The sequence below is a fragment of the Nycticebus coucang genome, chromosome 17 (genome assembly GCF_027406575.1).
Source record: "Nycticebus coucang isolate mNycCou1 chromosome 17, mNycCou1.pri, whole genome shotgun sequence".
NCBI lineage: Eukaryota > Metazoa > Chordata > Mammalia > Primates > Lorisidae > Nycticebus > Nycticebus coucang.
This window is the reverse complement of record NC_069796.1, coordinates 79,442,112-79,449,083: the sequence shown is the minus strand read 5'-3', so window position 1 is coordinate 79,449,083 and position 6,972 is coordinate 79,442,112. Positions and strand designations below refer to the sequence as shown.

The following is a 6,972-nucleotide window of genomic DNA, read 5'->3' as shown; positions in this document are numbered from 1 at the left end:
ATGTTCATGATTGTAATCTTTCCATTTCTGCTTAAGACAAAGCCACCCACTTGGGAGGCCCTCAGCCCTTTACCAGCAGGCTCTAGCCCCCCATCTCTATCTCACACAGTTCAGCTGAATCATTTCCTGTAGCACAAAGAACAAAAGGCATTCCCCTGCCTCTCCTGACCATGGCCTGAGGCAGGGATGCAGGTCTCAGTTTCCAAAAAGAGTGGGGGAGATTTTAAAGAGATAAAACATTTGTGCCCATTTTTTTCAGACCATTCCCTCTGTTACATATTCCCTGCTCTCAATTTTATACTTCCATAACCATGGGAGAAGAAGTGATGTAGTCTCAAGCTACTTCCTGTTGAGTCAGGGCAATTTTTTAGATGGAAAGTTTACACTTAGGTATTCATGTCATTGTAAAACTTGTAGCTATAGATTACTGGGCCAAAAATAAAAATCATGAACAACAACCACAACAGTGAAGATTGACAAAGGCAAAATGGTCTGTCACCTTGTATACAATGTCTAATATAGGACCAGGTTAGGAAAGAAACATGATTTTTAACCACAGAGCTATTAGTTACACCCTGTAGGTGATTTGAAAGACCACTTTCTGTAAATTCTTAAGTCATATGTACCACCAAACAAGGTTTAGAATGACAAATCCAGCAGCAAAACAGATCAACAGAAGAGGTGAATGTCTGCAGAAATTCTTATTAAGAAGTTGTCTCTCTAACCTGTAGACACAATAAATAACCAAAAAAAAAAAAAAAGTTAGGAAATACAGAGGGTGTCAAAAAAATGCATACACAATTTAATAAAGGAAAACATTGCATTAAAATTATAACATATGCTGAAAACAAAAGATGAATGCAAGTCACATTGAGAACCTCTTGTAATTGCAGAAGTCAAACTTGACTTGAGTATTACAAATTCAATACAGTTTTTCCTATCTTAAAATGTGTATGCTTTTTTGGCATCCTCTTTACACATACATCAACATTTTCATTTTTCTCTTTTCCTTAAACAGTTACTTTAGATTACCTAATGGCTGGCCAACCCACTGGGGTTGGGTCATCTTTTTCCCCTGGGACAGCTCTTTGCGTTGATGGACCTATGGTTTTCACTTCTAACAACCTTCTAACAACCTTACAACCTTGTAAGTCATTAGAGGCACTTCAGAGGGTCATTTTTACTTCTCTGTTTCCAACTATGATGGGGATCTGAAAGAGGGGAACTCATGCATTGTGGTTAATATCTGGCCTTCTCATATTGCAATGCTCTGGTTAATATCTGGCCTTCTCATATTGCAAGGCTCTGCATTATATCACCATGACTGACAATGCTTACATATCACCATGCTTAACTTGGGGTGTTAGGAAGGGTTCCTCACAAACTTTTTGTTTTTTCACTCAGACCCAAAGTATCAACACTAACTAGGTGAACTGCTGTTGATGAAAAATAGTACCATCATTGTAGTCCTCATAAGTTTTAGGGGTTTAACATAAGCCTATTTTCAAGGGCCACCCTTATCAGAAGGAGGACAAACTACAATGCTTGATCCCACTTGCCTGGCAAGAGCCCACCTTTGAACTTCAGATGCTCTCTCCATTCAGATAGAACAAGCTTCTATCCAGCCTGAAAAGGCATGCCCTAGTACAAGAATAGGCATCTGAGTGAAATCAATTTTTCCAACTCACATGTTGGACTCTGTGCAGTAGGTTGCCTTTCAGCCCTTAGATAGCCCCAAATACATAAATAATTTGTAGCAAACAGGGTCCTCCTAATGATGCCCCTCATATCTAATAATTGTCCATGTGTGCATTCATATAAATGACTCAGAAGAGGTCAAACCAAGTCCTTTTTGGGAAGGATAACTGGTCCATGAGAATTCAGTCTCCACTTAGCTACCCAATGGCAGAGTCCCTGTCCTTAGCTTCGGCCTAGCTGGGGCATCAAGGCCCCAGATAACCTGTCCACCCTAGTGGCCTCCTTTGCATCTCTGACAGTGATCTGACTGCTTTTTCCCATGCTGGCCATCTGCTTAGACTCAGCCATGGACTGTATGGAGGATGTTATTTCATGGACATACTTCATATTCTTATCCCCTGTCATCAGGACACCCCTTTGCTTTCAAAAGGCACTCTGAGCACACAGAATCATAAAAGTGTATTTAGAGTCCATATAATTGTTTACCTTCTTTCTCTCTGTAACTGTAGCTTGGCTTCTTAGGCTAAAGTCTCAGGTGGAAGCGTGTGCCATGACCACAGCATAGCTAGCCCTTTTATTGTTTGGCATCAGCAGATCTTGAAGATCCATCCTGCTAAAATATGCAGCCTCTGAAACCTCTAAACCAGGTTTAGAGTTTAAGTCCTCAAACTTTTTAAACAGGGGGTCAATTCACTGTCCCTCAGACTGTTGGAGGGCCAGACTATAGTTAAAAAACAAACAAACAAACAAAAACCTATGAACAAATTTCTATGCACGCTGCACATATCTTATTTTGAAGTAAAAAAGCAAAACAGGAACAAATACAATTACACCACCTCATGTGGCCTGCGGGCCACAATTTGAGGACCCATGCTCTAAACAGTCATTTGGCTGAGAATAAACACAGACTATAAAAACAATTTATACATATTCCAAAGCTTATTCCTTCTTTCTTGTATTTAAGAGTCAGGCAAATCCAAAATGGGAACAGTCATTGAGAGAGGATACCCAAGAAGGGTGAGGTCTAGGAGAACAGGTCTTCTCAAGGAGACCACAAGGATACACCTGTGGCGTCCTCTCCACGGTGAGTCAGCTCTTGGGAATTTGTAAACTTAGCTTCTAGAACTTGGAAATTTCCACTTCTGTGAAATTCCTATAGTTCTGTGGGGGCCGGAACAGCATCTCCCACTTTATTCAAACTGACCAATGAAAAAGATACCTATGTGTTGGAATATTTTGACTGTACATAAAAAGGGAAAGAACAAGCCAGTTGGGGACGATGGCCAATTGGAATTCTTCTATGCCATAAGCTCCCAGCTGGTAAATAAGGCTGTTCCTTTTATAAACATGGTTTTGGGTGCTCTTTCTCCTCATTGGGCCTTGTCTTCCTGAAACATTTTTGGTTCCCTGACTGGTAAGCAAGATAACCCCTGGAGAGAAAATGCACCTGGTAGTTGCTACCAATTCTCTGGACACCCACATGGGAGCCCCTGATCAGCCTGGGCGATGTGAACCACTGAGCACACCAGGGAGGCAGTTTGGCCTCCTTGTGTGGACACCTCATCTGGACAGAGAAAGTACCCCCTTGGCAAGTCTTCAAGGAGTCAAACACCAGGAGGAAATGGCATGCAGGAATAGGTACCTACACAGGGAAACATCTAAAGCAAGGTATAATCAATCTGGGATTCCCACCATTTGGGTGGAAGCAGGGGTCTGATCAACCCCTGGGGTGTTAGATCTTTAGCAGTCTGGTGAGAGGTGTATGAAAGTGTGTGGATGTGGTGCGATGGAGAGAACTCCAAGGGTGGAGTGGACCTCCCTTCACAAGGCCTAGAGGAGAGTTGGTTTCCCTCCTATGGTTAAGTGGAAGTGCCAGTGGGAAATTGAGGCTTCCCAGGTTTAGAAATGGGTTGGAATTGTGTGCATGTGAGTGCTTAGAGAATGACTGAGACTGAGTAACAATAGGTGGGGTTTCGCACCCTCTTCACAGGATGAAACAATTGTGCCAGTGCCCCTTCTTCCCTGCTCCAACTGTGCCCCTGGCCATTCTGAGAAAAACTCGAAGTTCCAGGTTTCCTACTTTCTGTTTCGGACACAGGTCTAGTTTTTGGCAGCCACATGGCCATGTGAGACTTAGGGGAAAATGAAAAAACATCAGAAAGGATGACTGTTGTGGTTTTGTTACTGGAATTTCCTGAGTCCTTGGTTTCAGCAATTCAAGAATTGAGCCCCTGGGCCACAGATCAGTGACAAAATGGAATTTTGTTGGATTGAGGATAATGCAGAGAGAGTAGAGAGTGCCAGAGCTATTGGCGGGGGGGAGGAGGACCAATTTGGAGGTCACCTGCATGGGTCCTTTGTCTAGGGGTAAATAATGGGCCATGAGAGACATTTTGGCCAGGACTTGGTAGATGGAAAAATACCTTTACAAAATTACCTTACAAAAATACCTTTGCTAGAATGGGTGTTCTAGCAAAAGAATGAATGCAGCCCCTCACTTTGGGCAAGGTTATTAGGTCTTTGGTGTGGTTTTTGTCTGGAGAGGGAATTAGAGTGTGTTCTTCCTTGTCAGGGTGGAGCCATCCAAAATGTTTGGGGCTGCTTTGTTCATGACCTTGATAGGGCTCAAAGGGTATGGCCTGCAACATGTTTGTGCTCAGAGATGGGAGACTGATGTCTGAGCTCACCTGTGCCTGAAAAATGGGGGTTCCTTGTCCAGCCCTGAGTGGGAAAATCCTGTATGAATGTTATATATTTCATAAAATATCTCTCATTTGTTAAATGTAATAATTTGGTTGTTTGAATTATTGGGGAAACTGGGTCTTTGTCAAAGAATAAGATTCTTGCCTTTTAAACCTCCTAATTATCAGTTTGGCTGAGTGAATGGTTGACTTCATAGTGAACTGCGATCCTGTTTTGTGGAAAGTGGGTTTTGGGGAGTGAGAGAAATTAGACAGAAAGGAAAATGGCATTGTATAAGAAAAGAATCTTGTGTGATAAATTTTGTCCTGAAACACAATGGTTGTACAAGAAAGTGAAAAGGCAGGGCAAAAGTTAAAGAAAGTTTAAAATGTTTATAGATTGTGCAGGTTAAATGAAGCTCACAAAAGGGAATCTGTGAAAGAGTTTACATGTGATCCAGTTGACTATGAATTCCTTCTAAAATATTTTTGCTTGTAATCTTGTTTGAACAAATGTTTTAAGCCTTTGATATTTGACAAGTATTCCAAAATCAAAACTCTAAATTTGGGACTTGGTGACTGTAGCACAGTGATTGTGGTGCTGGCCACATGCACTGAGGCTGGCAGGTTCAAACTCAGTCTGGGACAGCTAAACAATGACAACTGCAAAAAACAAAAAAGCACAACTCTAAATTTGGTCTTTTTGAAATGTTAATACCACTGAAAATGTGAGAAAAACAAATTAGACTTATTTGATTTATCAAAAATGTACAGGAAACTTTAAATATGAAATAGTGATTAATTTTATGTGGGTTATGGTTATATGTATGTTCCAATATTATAAAACGTTGGTCTGTCCTAATGTATATTGTCGGTAATAATTTTAATTCATCTAAAAAAAAAGAAATATTAAGAGAGGCTGAAAAATTCTCTCAAATTCAAATTCCTGATGTCTTTGGAAATTGGATACCTTTGGACTAAAAGCAGACTTTTACAACTCTAATTAGAAAGTTAACATGTCTATGAATATTGCTAACCTAACTTCAAGCAAAATAGAAATCAGTTACATGGAACTGGGCTAGTTTGTTATGGCTTTTTGTTTGAAATATTGCTGATTCTTTCTGCGTTCTGCTTTTCAGAAGTCAAGAAAACCATTTTCTGTCTTTTGAGCTATTTGTAGCTTTTCAAGCAATGTATGTACTTATGGGCAAAATTTGAAACACGTATTTTTTTCTCTTCTTGATTTCTCCAGAATTTGAAAGCCATTGTAAGTATTCTTAATTTCTGACGATATAGTTATTTGCATAAGTTCAATAAGAATCTGTTTTGTTCTATAGGACATGATAAAGGCACTGGTTATTTTACCAAGGCTTTGGCTAGAATAGCATTTCCAGAAGTGTCCAGACTGCCTTAAGGAATTAAGGTTGACTTTATGAGGCCAATAAAAATGCCCTTTGGAAAAACTAGCCAGATACCCATCAATAACATTTCTGGATCTGTAGTAAGTAATGAGGTTCACTTTCTGACAGGTCCGGGAATAGAATTGTACTTGAGAACCTTAAGAGAATAAGAATTTACCCAATGTGTACAGGCATCTAATAGCACAGATGAAACTTGGGCTTGTGGATGGCTTTCAAGTCTAACCTGAAATTCCTTATAAAAGGTTCCAGCAAAGCCAATTTTAAAGGAAAGGACAGCCTAGCTGGCTAATAATTATTCTTATTGCACTTTGTGCAAATAATCAGACCCAGTGTACTGAAGGTACAGTTTATTTTGGCAACTAAGTTAGTTCTGCTATAATTTGTCTTTAGTAAAGAGAGAAATTGGAAAGAGAAAAATGGTTCAAGGATAAAAGAGGCCTTGGCCCACCTGTATTAAATCCCAGCCTTGTCTATAATGCCAACTCATAAAATGAGACATAACTGTTTTACTACACTGATCTGTTAAATGGGACTAATGGTCAAAGAGTATAGAATTATATACAGTAGTTATGTTTACTCTGGAGACTTAAGATTCAACAAAGTTGCCTAATGGCTACACTGAAAAATTTTGTGCAGTATTAAATGTTATCTGCTGTATCTATATAGATACCTCAGGAAAAATTAGAACCCAAATGAGAATTTCCCAGTAAAGGGTGTAACTATAACACTCTCTAATCTGTATACTCTGCTGAGTCTGCTGCCAGCAGAAGTCAAGTGGTTCACTTGCCTGGACTTAAAAGATGCCTTTTTCAGTATCAGGATGTCTCTGGAAAGCCAGAGGCTATTAGCTTTCCATTGGGAGAGACCAGACACAGGAACTGCGATCCAATACACATGGACCAGTTTGCCACAGGGGTTCAAAAACTCACCTACAATTTTTGGAGAAGCACTGGCTAATGACCTCCAGAAATTTCCAGCTGAGGAACTAGGGTATGTGCTGCTCCAGTATGTCGATGATCTGCACTTAGGGCCCCCTACCCAGGAGGGCTATGCCCAAGGCACAGACATCTAAAGGTATGTGGCTATAAACTATCTGAACAGAAGGCCCAGATTTGCCAGCAGCAAATACATCATCTAGGATTTACTATCCAGCAGGGGGAGAGGAATCTAAG

General features: G+C 40.3%; 1 non-coding gene across 1 annotated transcript; it reads right to left on the bottom strand.

Moving 5' to 3' along the window:
• Window positions 1-1,396: 1,396 nt before the first annotated feature.
• LOC128569416 (small nucleolar RNA SNORD56) lies at window positions 1,397-1,467 on the bottom strand. Its single transcript, XR_008375368.1, has one exon. It is a non-coding gene; the product is annotated as a small nucleolar RNA SNORD56 (small nucleolar RNA).
• Between the last annotated feature and the right edge of the window lie 5,505 nt (window positions 1,468-6,972).